This window comes from Camellia sinensis, chromosome 2, assembly GCF_055761805.1.
Source record: "Camellia sinensis isolate YWXY chromosome 2, ASM5576180v1, whole genome shotgun sequence".
NCBI classification, from domain to species: domain Eukaryota; kingdom Viridiplantae; phylum Streptophyta; class Magnoliopsida; order Ericales; family Theaceae; genus Camellia; species Camellia sinensis.
In genome coordinates this window covers 28,353,818-28,371,969 of record NC_138962.1, presented here as the reverse complement: position 1 = coordinate 28,371,969, position 18,152 = coordinate 28,353,818, and positions in this window count along the sequence as shown.

The window sequence follows — 18,152 nt, the reverse complement described above, 5'->3', positions numbered from 1 at the left end:
AGCACGCTTGTATGGACGAGATGATAAGGGTTGATGGGATGGAAGGGCCACCACAGTCTCCTGAGTCTGGCTAGCTGGTGGTACCTCGGGCTGGTTTGTTTCGATCAGGAGGGCCCTTACAGCTTGTTTCTTGGCCATTTCTTGTTCGGCAGTTAGTGGGATGAGATTGATTTGAGGCAAGGATGGATCTAGCTCTGGCGAAGGTTCAAGAAGGAAATTGGTCACTCTAGTCTTCCTACGGCCACTATATCGGTAGGTCAGTTCGAAATTCAGTAGCTCGACCCAGATTCTGTTTGGATATCGCAGTGCTGCTCGAAGTGTGTTTAAATTGGGCTAGCTGTATGGAGACTTGAGAAAGTTCAAAATCTGCATGAAGGAAGACAACAGTTAGTTTGGTTCAAGGAGTGAAAACCGAAGTAAAGAAAAGCATGCAATGAAGCCGAGGTAACCCTACCTGTTACACCCTTGTTCCAATTTATTTTGTGGCCAGGAATCTGGGCTTGTTGGTCCTCAAAATTCCTAGATACCCAGAAGAAATCATCATCATTCACGTCTTTATCTGGGGTGTTCTTTATTATTTTTTCACGCCGGCGCCTTATTCTTAAATAGTAAACCCAGCCATTTTCGGCCGATCTTATTGAGTATTGATGGAAGAGCTCGGCTAAACCGAGATTAAGGCCAGCCCGATGGTTTAGCTCGGCAATGCCGTTTATTATGCGATAAGAATTGGTAGAAACTTGGGTAGGGCAAAGCTTGGTTTGTCTAAGGAATTCACAAAGAATGGGTTGTACGAGGAATCGCAGACCACACTCTACGGTGGAAATAACGTTAAAAGGGGGCAAAGCCTTGTTTTCCCTAGGGGACGGTGTCTAGTTCGGCTAGTGAAAGGTGGACATCATCCGGAATTTGGTAGTCCTTACGGAATTCGGCTATGACCCCTGGTGAGTTTACTAAAAACCTACATTTACCCATTGTTTATTAAATTATCAATAAATTAGCTGAAGAGTTAGCTCGGTCAAGAAAAGGCGCCTAGTAGCTTGGTTGAGCAATCAGAGGAGTGCCTGGCCAACCTAAGTCTGCAAAGTAAAAAAGAAAGGTGTTAAGCACTGATCATTGGACCGTGCTACAAGAAATAAGGGCAAGATAAATGAAGTCCTAGCTCGGCTACGTAGGATGCTATCAGTTTTTAGCTTGGTTTGAGCAAGGGGCTTTTTTAGCCCGGTTGAGCCTTTGGGGCAGCATTTTGAGTTCGGTTTGAACTATGGGAGCTGGTTTAGCCCCAAGTTTTAGCTCGGTCGGTGGTTGAGGCTATTGGGGGGGCAATTTTAGCTTGTTTTTTACTAAAGAAGCTGGTTTAAGCCCCAAGTCGTAACTCGGTCAATGGGTAAGGCTTTCTAGCGCGATATTGAGCAAATCTAGTGCGGTTCCTTAGCTCGGCTAAATAAAACAGAAGGTATTGAAGTCCTATCGAAACTACAAGGATGCCATGAAATTTCAGTTCGGTGATTTAGTATGGCTGGGGTCTCACCTAAGTTAAACAACTACCTACTTCGGTTGATGTGTGATTTTGGATCAAAAACATTATTTTTTCAATATTGTTTGCGAATATGATAGTTCTATTATGTGGGTTTTTTCCAGAAAAATGGTATATGCTTTGAAACACATATAAATAAGCATGCTGTGTGTTTGCAAAAACAGTATGTGAACAACGAAAACAAAACAGGTTTGAGTTACGTACCAGTTCAGAATGAAGAAATCGAAGGAAAACAATCTCAGCAAGAACACGAGCTCTACAGTTGCAGTGAGAAAGAGAGAGGAAACTTGGAAAAATGGAGGCTTAGAGGGAGAGGGAGATGAATAGTACGAGTAAATGATTCAAAAAGTAGGGTTTTGGTGAAAAGTTTAAGTTTTGGGCGGCACTGTTCAAATAACGCGAGGTACGATGACGGCGTGACAGTTATATGTGGCTAATGAGAGTTCGCCACGTGTCCATGGAATAGAAATCGATTCAGTTACAGCGATTGAAGGGACGTTTTGACCGGACAGATGGAGCCCAGAATGAGTTTAGCTTGGTTGGAAGGCTAACGTTTCTAGCTCGGTTGGAAGGCTAAAGTTTTTTTAGCTCGGTTGACAAGCTAAAGTTTTTAGCTCGGCTGATGACAGGTAATCCCTATCATGCTGCGCAGATAGAATTAAGAGGCAATTGAGAGGGTAATTTATGTGGAAATTGGGCCAAGTTAGGTGATGGGCCGTTCTATGGGTCACAGTGAGAAGGACTGAGTAAAAGGGCCTGATAGTTAGCCTGGTCCCAGAGAGCCTTGTAGTTAGCCCGGTCCCAGAGAGCCTTGTAGTTAGCTCGATCACCACGATCGGCACGGTGACAGTTAGCTCGGTCAAGCCATCTTGAGCCGAGGTATTGTTGGCTTCTGCTTAGGACCTTGCTGTTAGATAGCTCGGTCCAAGCTCATTGTGGATAACACGGTTTCAGACAACCCAGTTGGAATATGTCAACCGAGGTACACGTGCAATGAAAAGAAAAATCGAGCTAGTTGGAGCTCGGTCTTGTCTGCAGCTTTAGCGTGGCCATGTTATCTCGGTCGTATTGACATCCAATCATGGTAAAACCATCTCACTTGGTTTAAGCAGTGAGGGGGGTGTTGAAGGATAAGCATTATCTTTCAGGAATGTGATTCCTAGGAGGACTCTACATAGAGGGGTAAGAGTCCTACTAGGATTGTGCCACACGGAACTTATAAAAACTCATAACATCACCTATGGAGAGGTAACACAACTTTGATTCCTGAATATACAGAGCTTTTTGTCTATTTGTCTATTTTGCTGACTTAGGCATCGGAGAGGTATTCGGCACATACCCGCCGGCTAGCTCACGTTTGTGTTTTCAGGGAGTAAAGTGACGTCGTACGGAGAAGCGCAGACTTGATCAACAGGATTATACGAGAAAGAATATTTCTTGCTCGTACAGGTATAATGACAGAAATGTATCCTGTTTCTATGATAATGACCTTATATTAAGTTACCATTCTTTTTAAGGACTTGATCTATTCCCCGAATTCTAAAATTTAAGTTACCATCCTATGTTAGTTTTTTCCACTCACAATTTCATCTTTTAGACTGCTCTCTCTCTCTCTCTCTCTCTCTCTCTCTCTCTCTCTCTCTCTCTTTTCCCTTCTAGTTCTACATTCACCAGTTGGAACTATACCCAAATTAATTTGGAGGAAAGTACACTCCTTGTTTTTTTTCCCTACTTTTGAATGACTTGCTGTAATCTACTTTTTGTTTAGCTACTGTGACCCTATACTCACATATATTGTTTCCTTGCGTTGATCTCCATATTTGTTATCCTTATCAAGGACACATCAAAAACTAACATTGATCATTGAAAGTAAAATTCACCAATCAAGACAGCCTCTTCAACTAGACAATTGTTACAGAAATTTTATTCAAGGAAATCGCTGACCAATGATTTGTAGGTTACATGGCCAACATTAGTTTATGAAATTCCAGACATAAACATTGAAGATTATACTATTTTACCTTCGGATTGATTTGCAGGTTACATGGCCAACATCAGTTCAATAATTATGAAATGCCTCAAATTCAATCTCTTACAATCATTTTTTCATTGAGGCAATCAACATCATGCAACAAGCTCGTCCATGAACATGGAACTTTACCTTTACAATCAACTGCTATGTAAGGGGTATTGAGGTGGTGACAATTCATAGGTAATCTTTAATCCTTGACTTGGAATCATTACTATAGCTTGTAATTAGATTCAAATAATAAAGAAGACCATAGAAGATGTGCTAGTCGCACAATTCACTTGCTTTCAAGCACATTATTGTTTCCATGAGTGTGTCACGCTTCTTGAATAGAAACGATGATATCATGTTAAATTCCATTGAAAAAAAATAATAACTTCATAATTTATCAAGACATGACATACAAAAAAATAATAACTTCATAATTTATCAAGACATGACATACAATAAGCATAGAATAACAGAGAATTTTGAGAAGGAAGAAAACTTTTCAAAACACAGCATGAAGCAAAAACTATGGGATGAAATGAAGAATATATCCCATGTGCAAGACTAAAAATGAATTTATAATTAGAAGAAAAGATGGTTAAGTAACACAACACCTTCTTTAATAAGACCTTTCAAAGCCCATGTCACGGCCCAACCCTAGGGGCTTAGGGTTAGAATCACAACTTACTAACTTATTCTATTTGTAGCAAATTAAACTGCGTAAGCGGAAATAGAAATAATTAAATAGGAAACTACTCCATTTTACTATTTTAGTAAGAGAAAATACATTTATAGGGCTTTTATTATTTTATTATTCAGTGACCGGTCCCGAGTAGAACAAAAAAGGGAGCAAAAATATATAAAAAAAAAAAAAAACAAAAAAAGAAAAGAAAGACAAAATAGTGGTTCAGCATCAATCCACGTGTGAGTTTCATTTCGTGAGGTTATGGGTTTCCCCTACATCTCGTCACCTGAAATGGTAACAGCTAGAAGCACACAACAGAGTGAAAAATATTATGCCAAGAGTACAGGGAATACAAAATAACCATGGATAGTTAGTTAAGCCAAAACATTTACATAACTCAATTTGGTAAATAAATCATTAAGTGGCATAAACTGAAATACAAAAATTATGAAAATAAATAACCATAACCATGGTATAGAACAGAACAGAACAGAACAGAACAGAACAGAGGTCACAGAAGTGACAATCAGAACAGAGGTCAATGGATCCATGACAAACAGAGGACCACAAAGTGGCCAAACAGAGGCCAATGGTTATTTAAGTCTCCCAAGGCGTGGGACTCCCGTGGTAGTACTTACAAAACATAATTGTTTATAAGGTTATAGTCAAATATTCTTTAAAATTTAAACAAACATATCCATGGGTTTCATTTAAACAAATAGAGTTTAGAAATTAATCCACGTAATTGAAATATTTCTAAAACATAACTTGAATTAATATAACTTATAAAATATAACTTGTATAAAATAAATTATGTAAGTCGAAACATATGTAAAATATATTATGGTAACTCAAGGTATAATATAATTCACCTTAATATTGACCCTTAGTCTTACTCCACTATCCCAACCTTCCTACTATAAGTTTCTTACTTTCAGTACTTACGTGCATCTCTCTCATTTTTTTTTCCTTTCTTTCTTTTTTCGCTCTCTTTCTTTTTTCCCTCCACAGATTGACCCACTCCTCCCTATTTATAGGGAGATAAGACCACTCTCAGGCCAACACGTGGCCGATTCAAATCCTCCTTTGGATTGTTTCATAACTCATCTGAATTTGCTCATTATAACTGTAGATTTATTCTTATCTTAGTAAATGTTTATGGTAATTATACTTTTGTCCAATAACCATATAAATAAATTAATCCCTAATTAAATTACACGTTATCGTATACCAACAGAAAATTAATTATTTATTTTACTACCACACTCACTATTATTATTATTATTATTATTATTATTATTGTTAGCAATATTATTATTTATTTACTCTTACTTTTATATTTATTTATTTACTATCTTTAACTCTAAATTGGCCCAATTATAATTCCATATTTCTGTTAATTTGGCCCTAAATAATAATCCCTAATTAATCTCATATTTGATAATCCAATGCCAAATTAGATTCTGTATTTATTATTATTTATTTAATAATATATTATCACATACATTCACAATTATATATAACTATAAGTATTTATGTGATATTTAATTAACGTTCAGGGTGTCACATTTCTCCCATTCTAAATAGAAGTTTGTCCCCAAACTTGACGTACCTTAATTTTAGAAGAAGTGTGGATACATGGCTCGCATTTGACTTTTCGTTTCCCACGTAACTTCTTCGATATGATGATTTCACCATAAGACCTTTACCAATGGTATGGTCTTATTTCGGAGAACCTGATCATGACGGTCAAGAATCTGCATTGGTTGCTCTTCATAAGACAGATCTTCTTGAACCTCCAGATCCTTGTAGTCAGCTACGTGCTCTGGATCTCGAAGTTACCGTCGAAGCATTGAAACGTGAAACACATTGTGGACATTGGATAGTTCAGGTGATAGTGCAAGGCGATAGGCTACAAGACCAATCCTTTCCAGTATCTCGAATGGCCCGATGTAATGTGCGTTTAACTTTCCTCACTTTCCAAATTAGATCACTCCTCTTGTTGGTGAGATCTTGAGGAACACATGATCCCCTACTTGAAATTCCAAGTCTCGTCTCCGAGTATCTGCATAACTTTTCTGGCGACTCTGAGCAGTGCGAATTCGCTGTTGGATGAGTTAGATTTTCTCACTGGTGACTTGCACGATCTCGGGGCCTAACAATTTCATGTTCCCGACTTCCGTCCAACATAGAGGTGATCGACATCTTCTTCTATACAGAGCTTCGTATGGTGCCATTCCAATGCTTGCTTGGTAGTTGTTGTTATAGGCGAATTTCACTAAAGGTAGGTGCTCATCCCAGTTACCTTTGAGGTCCAATACGCACACACGTAACATGGCTTCCAACGTCTGGATTGTTCTTTCGGATTGCCCATCCGTTTGTGGATGATAAGCGGTGCTAAATTTCAGTGTGGTTCCCAAAGCTTCTTGTAATTTGTTCCAAAAATGAGACACGAAGCAGGGGTCTCGATCAGACACGATTGAAACTGGAATACTATGCAAATGAATAATTTCCTTGATAAATAAAGTGGCAAACTTATTAAGGGAGTACATGATTTTGATTGGTAGAAAATGCACTGACTTCATCAATCGGTCTACTATAACCCATATTACATTATTCTTCGAAAATGACTGTGGTAGTGTAGACGTCCCCCGAACGCCCCGGGAGGGTGAGTCTCGTTCTGTCCATTTGGGGTTACTACAGCTCGGACTCTCAAATTGTCATGGTTCTAAATCTGAACCAAAGAGTCCAAATTCGGCAAATCGTTTTGAGAAAACAGATTTTTGAAAGAAGTGCCAAACATGGACTACTTTGCCAGATACAGAGTCGTCACCTAAATATTGTTTATGGGGAAATTTAGGAAACCCTGACTCGGTGCCTTAGGCCACATGTCCGTCATCACCGGAGTTGTCTCGGCTCGGGAGCTTGGGTACGATCGGGGAAGGTCAGCTATGAGCACCCCCTTTCGCCCGGTCCGAAGACCGGCCTCTACTAACCATGATATCCGATTTTGAAAACGTTATGTGTTCTTATTCCATTTATTAGCCTAGAATTACTATGTTATGCATGCAGCGAACAAGTATAGACTAGATTGCCTAATTTGGAAACAAGCATTGCATATCCGTTTGTTTTGAAAAGCGCTTTGGAGTTTGCTACTCGCAAGTAGGCTAAAATACGGATTTCAACGAGTTTTTCCAACTCAAACAATCCAACCTTCACCCACAGGCATTTAAACAGTAATATCACGTAAGCACTTAGCCGCATGGCAGGCATACTGTCATGGCAACACTCACACGCATGTGGGATGCTAAAACATAAATACTTACATCGTACTCTGTGCCAAAACAATAAACTAGTTAGCAAACATGCATGTCCTAGTTCATGTTAAAAAAAATGGCTAATGCATCACATGCAAAAATGCAATCTAGGCAGGCTCGGCTAACCTTAAACATGGCATGTGAAATACGATTAATCGATGCACGTATTCAAATTGGAATTGAAGTACTAATGCAGTTAGCATGATGTACCGAGCCTAATGTATGCAATACAAATGCATGAATGCACGCATGCATAGCATAAGGTATGCTAAATTAAACGTGCCTTAATACTAACCATCAAAGCAGGTAAGTAAAAGGGAAGAAAGAAGTGGGGATTGGAAGACATACACACCACCTACACACACTTATTACATATTTGCCCTCGCTCGGAGGGACCAAATAAATAATACAAATAATTAACTACGCAGGCTAATTAAATATTACAAATTGCCTAATCAGCTAAGCTTGACTTAAGCTAAGAAAACAGTAAATCGCCTTGGGAAATGCGCCACCATGCATGGGCTGCCTCTGTTTTCCTTCCTTCACTCCTCTGGAGGCTGTCAAAACCTCAGGACTGCTTCCCTGGACATTGAGGAGTACCACCGGCTGAATGGAACTGTCACCGGCAGTGTGGTATTGTCACCGGCACAAAACAAAGCTATCGGCTGGTGATTTAATGCTGGTCGGCAATACATACTGCCGGTCGGCAAAGAAAGTCTGCAGAACCTGCAACTCACAGCAACAGAGGGCAAGACAAAGCATGGCAGCACAATTCAAGGCATATATGCACCATTCATGTCCCCTATCATGTTTGTGACTCAAAGGGACATGTGTCTCGATTCTCGGACCACCAATCACGCATTTCTATGCATGATGGCCCGAAGAAGCAAGTATGCAACTTTTATGTCAAATGAAATGCAAACCAAACACACAAATCAAGGCCTAATTCCTATCATCAAGTCAAGGAACAAGACATGCATGCAAGATGCAAGGCAACCTAAGCATGCAAGCTATGGATGTAACATGGCATGGCAAGGCACTTATGCAAGCATACAAGTATACATATGGCAATGCAAACCAATGAAAAGATGGACTTATATATGATTTAGGCAACTCTAAAATAGGCCTAAAACAAGGGCCAAAGTGCTAAAATGAGGGACCAAATACACATGCACACATACACATGCTGAAAGGCCAACGCTTAGGCACAAGTTGGACAACTCTCAAACACATTTGAGAGGAGGTAATCAAGGACAATTAGCATGCAGCATAAGCATTGAAAATCATGTTATGATGGTGCCAAACCAAGCAACAAATCACGCCAAACATGCGACAAATAGTCTAAGTGTTCAAAGCAAATCAAAGGAGCATTGAACTACACTTAGCAAGACCAAACATGGCATGAAAGGAATGATCAAAATTAGAGGTTTAGCATGTTAAAACAAAGCTAAGAAAACAATGACATGACATCCTAAGGGCCTAAACATGGCGGCATGCATGAAGGCACAAACACGGAGCATGAGATGACAACCTTACAAGGCATTAAAGGGACATCAAATGCAAGCTTACAAGCATACTATAAGGTCTGAAACGACATGGTGGATGGTCCCAAATCACCAAACCAATGCAAAAATGTCATGCTATACATGCACATACTTAAGGCCAACAAGCCGAAATGCAAAGGGGCCATACTAAGCATGCTAAAATCAATCCAAACACTTATGGACAGACCTAAAACATGTCAAGATAAGCACAAAATCTTCACAAATGTAAGCCTAAAACATGCTAGAAACAAAGGCACACGACCTAAGACATGTTAAGGGATCACAAGGCATTACATGGCAACTATCCTAAGCATGCATGGAGTACCAAAACCAATTTAAAATCATGTTATATTATGGAAATATAAGCATGAAAAATAGTCTACGCATGCTCAAATACACACTCAAACATAGGCTCCCTTTAGAGGCCAAAACATGCCCTTTTCAAGGACAACAAGGAGAGGGGGTGGCCCTCTCCTTTTGGAGACTTCAAGGCACCATCTCCACCACTGAAATCCCTCAAGATTTTAGTGGTAAAGAGGCCCAAACACCAAAGTCCCGAAACTAGCACAAAATAGCACAAAATGAGGCCTTTCAAGGCCTAAGAGGGGTCAAGCACCCCCAAACCAAAAAACACTCTTAATAAACAATCAAGAGGACTAAAAAATAGAACTTTTTTGTATTATACACTAAGCACAAAAACGAATTTAAGGTAGGTAAAAATACAATGCAAAAAAGGGATAAAAAGGGGTAAGATTCTTATCCTTGAAGACCTCTTCAACAATGGTGCTCCAATGGCCCTCTTTAGCTTGAATCCAACACCAAAACCTCAAAACCAGTCCCTTAGAACCTCAAGAGCCAAAGGAAGGTGAAACCCTATGTGTTTGTGTGCAATAGTATGGACTAAACACACTATTACACACACAAGAGGGAAAAAAGAGAGAGATAATGTATATCAAACCCTAACCCTAGAACTCAAACCCTAACAATGGCTGTCTAAGCTCTCCAAAATATCTTAAGTCTCTAACCAAGTGTCTACCCCAAGGCCAAGAGACAATGCTTCTTTTTATAGAAGCTTATTGTCTTGTAAAGCTTACAAGACAAGCTTCTAAGAGAGAAATCCCTCCATACACGTGTATGGAGGGGAGCCAAAAGCAAGACAGCTGTCTTAAAATATCTGCAAAAGCAGATGCACAGTAATCGGCCGGCCAAAAATGCTATTTTGGCAAAAAATAGTGTCGACCGGCATAAAATAGTGCTGACCGGCAACAAATAGTGCCAGCCGGCAACAAATAGTGCCGATGACAGCAAAAACCAGCCGGTGGCCTCTAGCCACTGCCGGTGGTGAGTGGGGATGCCTCACAAGGCATTCCCTGGCCCTCCAAGGCAAAACACAAGTGTTTGGTGTGAAACCAGACACTAAACGGTCGAGTTCGGAGATCCTGAAGCAAGGCGCGCGAGCCGAGACCTCCGGGAACTCCAAACGAACACAAACATGGATAATCACCGAGTGTTCAAACGGTGACATCCAAGTCTTGAGGACGGTCAAAAATGGGGTGTCTACAGGTAGCCCGACCACGAAATCCATAGTAATGTGCTCCCATTTCCATTCGGAAATAGGGAGTGGTTGCAGCAGTCCTGCAAGTCTCTGATGTTCTGCTTTAACACGCTGACAATGCAGATTTTGGAGACATGGCTTGCTATGTGTCTTTTCATTCCTGTCCACCAGTAGTGTTCTTTCAGATCATGGTGCATCTTTGTGTTGCCAGGGTGGACTGCAAATCTCGAGTTATGAGCTTCCTCTGGTATCTTTTTCTTGAGTTCCGGGATGTTGGGTATGCAAATTCTATTTCGAAAGTTCAGTATCCCATTGCTTATAATGAAATCAGGATCAGGTGTGTTTCTTTGTTCATCGTACTTTTTCTTCAAAAGTTTATCTTCCCATTGGCGCGCTTTAATTTCTTTAATCAATGTAGGCTCCACGGTTACATTGGCGAGCAACCCATTGATCTTGCGGGAAATGAGAGTACATGCCAAACTTCTAGTCGTCTTTCGGCTCAGTGCGTCTGCCACCATGTTAGCTTTGCCTGGATGGTGATGGATCTCTACATCATAGTCTTTCAAAAATTCTAGCCATTGTCGTTGCCTCATATTCAGTTCCTTCTGTGTGAACAGATATTTAAGACTCTTGTGGTCAGTGTAAATCTCGCAGGTTGCACCGTAAAGATAATGACTCCAGATTTTGAGAGCAAAGATCACTGTAGCCAATTCCAAATCATAAGTCGGGTAGTTCTTCCCGTGAGTCTTTAATTGTTGCGATGCATAAGCAATGACTTTTCCGTTTTGCATGAGAACGCAACCCAAACCATTGTATGAGGCATCACTATAGATTACGAACCCATTTGCTCCTATAGGGAGTGCTAGTATAAGGGCTGACACAAGTCGACTTTTTAATTCTTGAAAACAATGCTCCTGTTTATCAGTCCATTCGAAGGGTGTATTCTTCTGAGTTAGCTGGGTCAAGGGTGATGTTATCTTTGAGAAATCTTGCACGAAGCGTCGATAATAGCCAGCTAAACCCAAGAAACTTTGGATTTCTGACACATTAGTAGGTTGTGGTCAGTCCACAATTGCTGCAACCTTTTGGGGGTCAACCGAGATGTCATCCTTGTTAATGACGTGATCGAGAAAGTGTACACTAGTGATCCAGAATTCGTATTTCTTCAACTTGGCATAAAGTTTGTGATCACGTAGTGTTTATAGAACTGTTCGCAAGTGCTGCTCATGGGCCTCTGGCGACTTGGAGTATATGAGGATGTCGTCAATGAAGACAATGACGAACTCATCAAGATAGGGTTGAACACTCGGTTCATGAGGTCCATGAAGGCTGCTGGGGCATTTGTGACGCCAAAAGGCATGACAAGAAACTCGTAGTGCCCGTAACGGGTTTTGAAGGCAATCTTTTCGATACTTTCCATTTTGACTTTTAGTTGATGGTAGCCAGAACGCAAGTCGATTTTGGAGAATACTTGGGTGCCTTGAAATTGATCAAACAAGTCATCGATTTGCGACAGAGGGTACCGATTCTTGATGGTGACCTTGTTCAGCTCCCGGTAATCGATGCATAATCTCATCGTGCTATCTTTTTTCTTCACGAACAATACTGGAGCTCCCCAGGGTGAGGTACTAGGTCGAATGAAACCTTTGTCCAGTAGTTCCTGGAGTTGAGTTTTCAGCTCTTTCAATTCTGTCATCGACATGTGATAAGGAGCTTTTGATATTGGTTGTGTGCCAGGTTGGGTTTCAATGGTGAATTCGATCTCCCGATCAACCGGAATACCGGGTAGATCTTTAAGGAAAACATCCGGGAACTCTCATACTACGAGGATCGTATCAACGGTGGGGGCCTCTTTTTGTGTATTGATCACATAACAAATATAACCACCACAACCTTTTCTTAGAAGTCGTTGGGCTATCATGGAGGATATAACACAGGGAGGGTTGGAAACTCCAATCCCATCAAAGACAAGTTTGGGTTGGTTTAGTAACCTGAGGAAAACCTTTTTGGCTTTACAATCGATAGAGGCGTGGTTGGCAGCTAGCCAATCCATACCTAAGATCACATCAAAGTTCCCAATGCGGAGGGGAATCAAGTCTATGTATAAGGTTTTGCCTTTTAGGAATATAGCACAAGATCTGTATACATCAGTACTACAGGCAGACTTACCAGAAGGAAAAGACACAGACAATATATATCCTAATGGTTCTGGTGTTGATGCCAACTTGGCAGCAAAGTGTGGTGCAACAAAAGAATGAGTTGACCCAGAGTCAATGAGGATATAAGCTAAATGACCATGGATAGAAAGTGTATCTGACACAATGTTTTCAGTAACTTCTGATTTTCCAGGCACCAAGGCAAAAGCCCTTCCTTGGCGTTTTTGGTCCTTCCTCTCTCCTTGGGTTTTCTGACTGGGCCAGAGGGGCTGGCTGTAGGATTAGTCAGCTTTGGACAATCCCCCAGCAAATGGCCAACTTGACCGCATTTAAAACATGCTCCCGTGTCTTGATGGCATTGTCCCCAATGAGCCTTCCCACAAGTGGGACAAATCGGAACAATGCCACCTTGGGGATTGGTAAGACCTTGATGGCCTGACCTGGTTGTGTCCATATTCACCTTTTTATGAGGCGCAACACCGGGTCTTCTGTTGTCTTTTTTCCAGAATCATTTCTTGTGGCTTGGTTCTCTAGAACGCAAGGCTTTAATCCCCTTTTCTGCAATGTACACCTGGTCTACCACTTCTGCATAGGTTGGCAGTTTCAAGACCTCGAGCCTGTCTTTAATTTCAACATCCAATCCTACTTCAAATTTTCTTACTTTTCGACTTTCGGTGGGGATGACGTATGTTACAAACCTAGCGAGTTGAGTAAACTTGCTCTCATATTCGGCCACCGTCATGGTTCCTTACTTTAGATGTATGAATTCGGATGCTTTCTGTTCCCGCAATGAATCTAGGAAGTATTTTTCATAGAATACTTCCAAGAATCTTGCCTAAGTCATAATTTCTTCTTTGGCCAGAGTGAGAAGCCACCATTCCTTGCCCAAGCGTTTGCTACCATTGGGTCTGGGGCGCCGGTAAATGTGGTGGGCTTTAGATCCTGAAATTGTTTTATGATAACTGGCTCTTCTCGTCATTTTGGCATCCCATTATTGATGTTAGTTTGCAAGGCTTGCAAAAAGTTAGTAACTGCTCTTTTCATTATTCTTTCCATCGATTCAGTGCCACTAACTGATGACTCGCTTCCGTTACCATTATTGGCCATTCTACAAAGTAATAAACGATGCATTACATTCACAACGTAGCATATATGTAAGCATGTGTAGCGCAATCTATATCTATATAAAATGCCAACTTTACTATTTCTACAATTGATATTACATCTTTGTTCCAAGCATCAAAAATTATGTTAGTGTCTTATCCCTGTGGTAAACAAAAACAAAAAGACAACAAAAGGGATCAGAACACATCATGGTCAACATACAAAAAGGTTTTCTCCTACCAAATCTAGAGCGATAGGTCAAATGGGCCGAAAAACCAAGGGAAATAGTGTTGCATAAAAAGCTCAAGTTCCCACCCCAACTGGACTACACCAAAACACATCCACGTTGTCTGGACTGTGAAAATGGGGACGGACTGTATGTATCCCAAAAATGCTCGGTCGACAATCCAGCCGGATGTCTCAATATATGACAAGTCATTATTAAAGTCAACATTTTGAATATTAATTATCTCCAACGAGTTAGGGACTGTGGTGAAAATGTAGTCCTCAGGGTACACGTTCCCCCTTCTGGCCACAAAATCTGGGGGTAGAGGGCTTATGATATAGTGCGGGCGGTCATGTCTCGGGGCAACGCCAAGGACGCGAATGGGTCCAAGAAAACGTCTGCGTGTATCGGCATGGCTTTGCCTCCACAGTAAATGTGGGACATCGGTAGGGTCAGCCTGGATATAAACTGGCCGACCCATCAACTGGGGAAGGCTTGGGTGCAGTCTTCTGATTATGTCCTCTGAATCTCCCCAACGCTCAGGTAAGGCGGGGGCATGGTGCTCGGCTAAAATCTCGTCTAAATTAATGGCCTCGAGCTCATCCCAAAACGCATCATCAAGATTAATCTCTGACATTCCTACAACACCAGAATAAACGTGAGATTTTACACAAAAGGACTAACGCTGCAGATAAATATTTATTATTATTTATTTATTTATTTATTTTATCTTATTTTACTTTATTATATTTATTTAGCTATATAGTTTTATTTATTATGTTTATTTATAACTTTTCGAACTTCCTGATCAAATTAAAATAGTTTTTTTTTTTTTTAACCTAGCTCTGATATCACCTTTGTAGGGGTGTAATTTTGGCCCGGCCCATGTCGAGCCTTGCAGGCTCTCGCCAAAAAATCGGGTCGGGCCGGCCCACGGGCCAGAAAACTAGGCCCAGGCCCAGGGGTATTCGGGCTTTGGGCAGGCCAGTGGGCCGGGCCCCTGGGCTTGGGCTTGGGCATGGGTGGGCCTAAACAAATTTTTTAAATTATTTTTTATTTTTTCCACCAAAATTTTATTATTTTCCATTAAAAATAACACTGGGCCTCGGGTGGGCCGGGCTTTTGGGCGGGCCTTGAGCGGGTCCATGGGCCGGGCCGGGCTTCAAAATGATGGCCCAGGCTTAGGCCCTGGCACAAGGCCTTGGGCTGGGCTTGGGCTCGGGCCTTAACAGGGCCGGGCCCACCTCGGGCGCGGGCGGGCTTTGGGCCGCCCACAGGTTGCGGGCCAAAATTGCACCCTTACACCTTTGTCACGACCCAACCCCAGGGGCTTAGGGTTGGAATCGCAACTTACTAACTTATTCTATTTGTAGCAAGTTAAACTGCAAGCGGAAATAAAAATAATTAAACAGGAAATTACTCCATTTTACTATTTTAGTAAGAGAAAATACATTTATAGGGCTTTTATTATTTTATTATTCAGTGACCGGCCCCGAGTAGAACAAAAGGGAGCAAAAATATAAAAAAAAAAAGAAAAAAAAGAAAAGAAAGACAAAATAGTGGTTCAACATCAATTCACGTGCGGGTTCAATTTCGTGAGGTTATGGGTTTCCCCTACATCTCGTCACCTGAAATGGTAACAGCTATAAGCACACAGCAGAGTGAGAAATATTATGCTAAGAGCACAGGAAATACAAAATAACCATGGATAGTTAGTTAAACCAAAACATTTACATAGCTCAATTTGGTAAATAAATCATTTAAGTGGCATAAATTGAAATACAGAAATTATGAAAATAAATAACCATAACCACGGTACAGAACAGAACAAAACAGAATAGAACAGAGGTCACAGAAGTGACAATCAGAACAGAGGTCAATGGATCCATGGCAAACAGATGGCCACAAAGTAGCCAAACAGAGGCCAATGGTTATTTAAGTCTCCCAAGACGTGGGACTCCTGTAGTAGTACTTACAAAATATAATTGTTTATAAGGTTATAGTCAGATATTCTTTAAAATTTAAACAAACATATCCATAGGTTTTATTTAAACAAATAGAGTTTAGAAATTAATCCACGTAACTGAAATATTTCTAAAATATAACTTGAATTAATATAACTTATAAAATATAACTTGTATAAAATAAATTATGGTAAGTCAAAACATACATAAAATATATTATGGTAACTCAAGGTATAATATAATTCACCTTAATATTGACCCTAAGCCTTACTCCACTATCCCAACCTTTCTACTATAAGTTTCTTACTTTCAATACTTACGTGCCTTTCTCTCATTTTTTTTCCCTTTCTTTCTTTTTTCCTTCCACAGATTGACCCACTCCTCCCTATAAATAGGGAGGTAAGACCACTCTCAGGCCAACACGTGGCCGATTCAAATCCTCCTTTGGATTGCTTCATAACTCATCTGGATTTGCTCATTATAACCGTAGATTTATTCTTATCTTAGTAAATGTTTATGGTAATTACACTTTTGCCCAATAACCATACAAATAAATTAATCCCTAATTAAATTACACTTTATCGTATACTAACAGAAAATTAATTATTTATTTTACTACCACACCCACTATTATTATTATTTTGTTATCAATATTATTATTTATTTACTCTTACTTTTATATTTATTTATTTACTATCTTTAACTCTAAATTGGCCCAATTATAATTCCATATTTCTGTTAATTTGGCCCCAAATAATAATCCCTAATTAATCCCATATTTGATAATCCGATACCAAATTAGGTTCTGTATATTATTATTTATTTAATAATATATTATCCAAATTAGATTCCATATTTATTATTATTTATTTAATAATATATTATCACATACATTCACAATTATATATAACTATAAGTATTTATGTGATATTTAATTAACGTTCAGGGTGTCACACCATAAATCACCCATGATGGGCCCTCCACCTCCTACATAAGTTGAAAAAATTGTCGTGTGAATTGAAGGCCACATAGATGGATGCAAGCAACAATCAGGAAGGAAGGAAGAAAGGAAGGGAATATCTCACCTCTCCCACCTGTCACAACCCGAACCCGCCCCTATGGGTTAAGGACATGACCGGCCAGTAATCCTGTGATTACCTACGGCCTCAGACCGAAATAAGATGACTTGTCAGAGTAAAGGGGCCAAACGGAAGCAAAAATTAAAACTTTGTCCATAGAGTCGTGCTTATATGCACAACAACAGACCATACTCAGATACGTTAATAACCCACATCAAAAGTACAGTTTCACAAAATTCAATACAGACAGGATCATCCAAAACGAGTCAACCTATGACAGACTATATACAGATATACATAAAGTCCTTGCCGACAAGACCAAATATAAAATACATGGCAAAGAGGCAAGGATAGGTCTCAAGAGTGAGACGCAAAGCTGACTTCCCCAAAACTTGGATTTTTCCTAGCAGACTTCACTAGGGCTGGGTTTGAACTTCCCTTGGCTCACCTACAAACACATGAATGAGCGTGAGCGATAGCCCAGTGAATAATATCAAATACAAAAGTCATATAAACAATATGTAGAACAACATACTCCCAACGGCCTTGGGCCCAATTCATATTCCTACTGTTCATATGTACATTTATACAAAGTTCAGATCAAGTGACTGTAGTTCTAAACACATTGGCCTTTGGCCCATTCTGATTTCCATCTACGTCAAAACGGCCTTCGGCCCATTCATTCACATCAAAACGGCCTTCGGCCCATTCATCTATGTCAAAACGGCCTTCGGCCCATTCATTTATATCAAAACGGCCTTTGGCCCACTCATTTATATCAAAACGGCCTTTGGCCCACTCATTTATATCAAAACGGCCTTTGGCCCATTCATTTGTATCAAAACGGCCTTTGGCCCATTCATTTGTATCAAAACGGCCTCTGGCCCATTCATTTGTATCAAAACGGCCTCTGGCCCATTCATTTGTATCAAAACGGCCTCTGGCCCATTCGTTTGTATCAAAACGGCCTT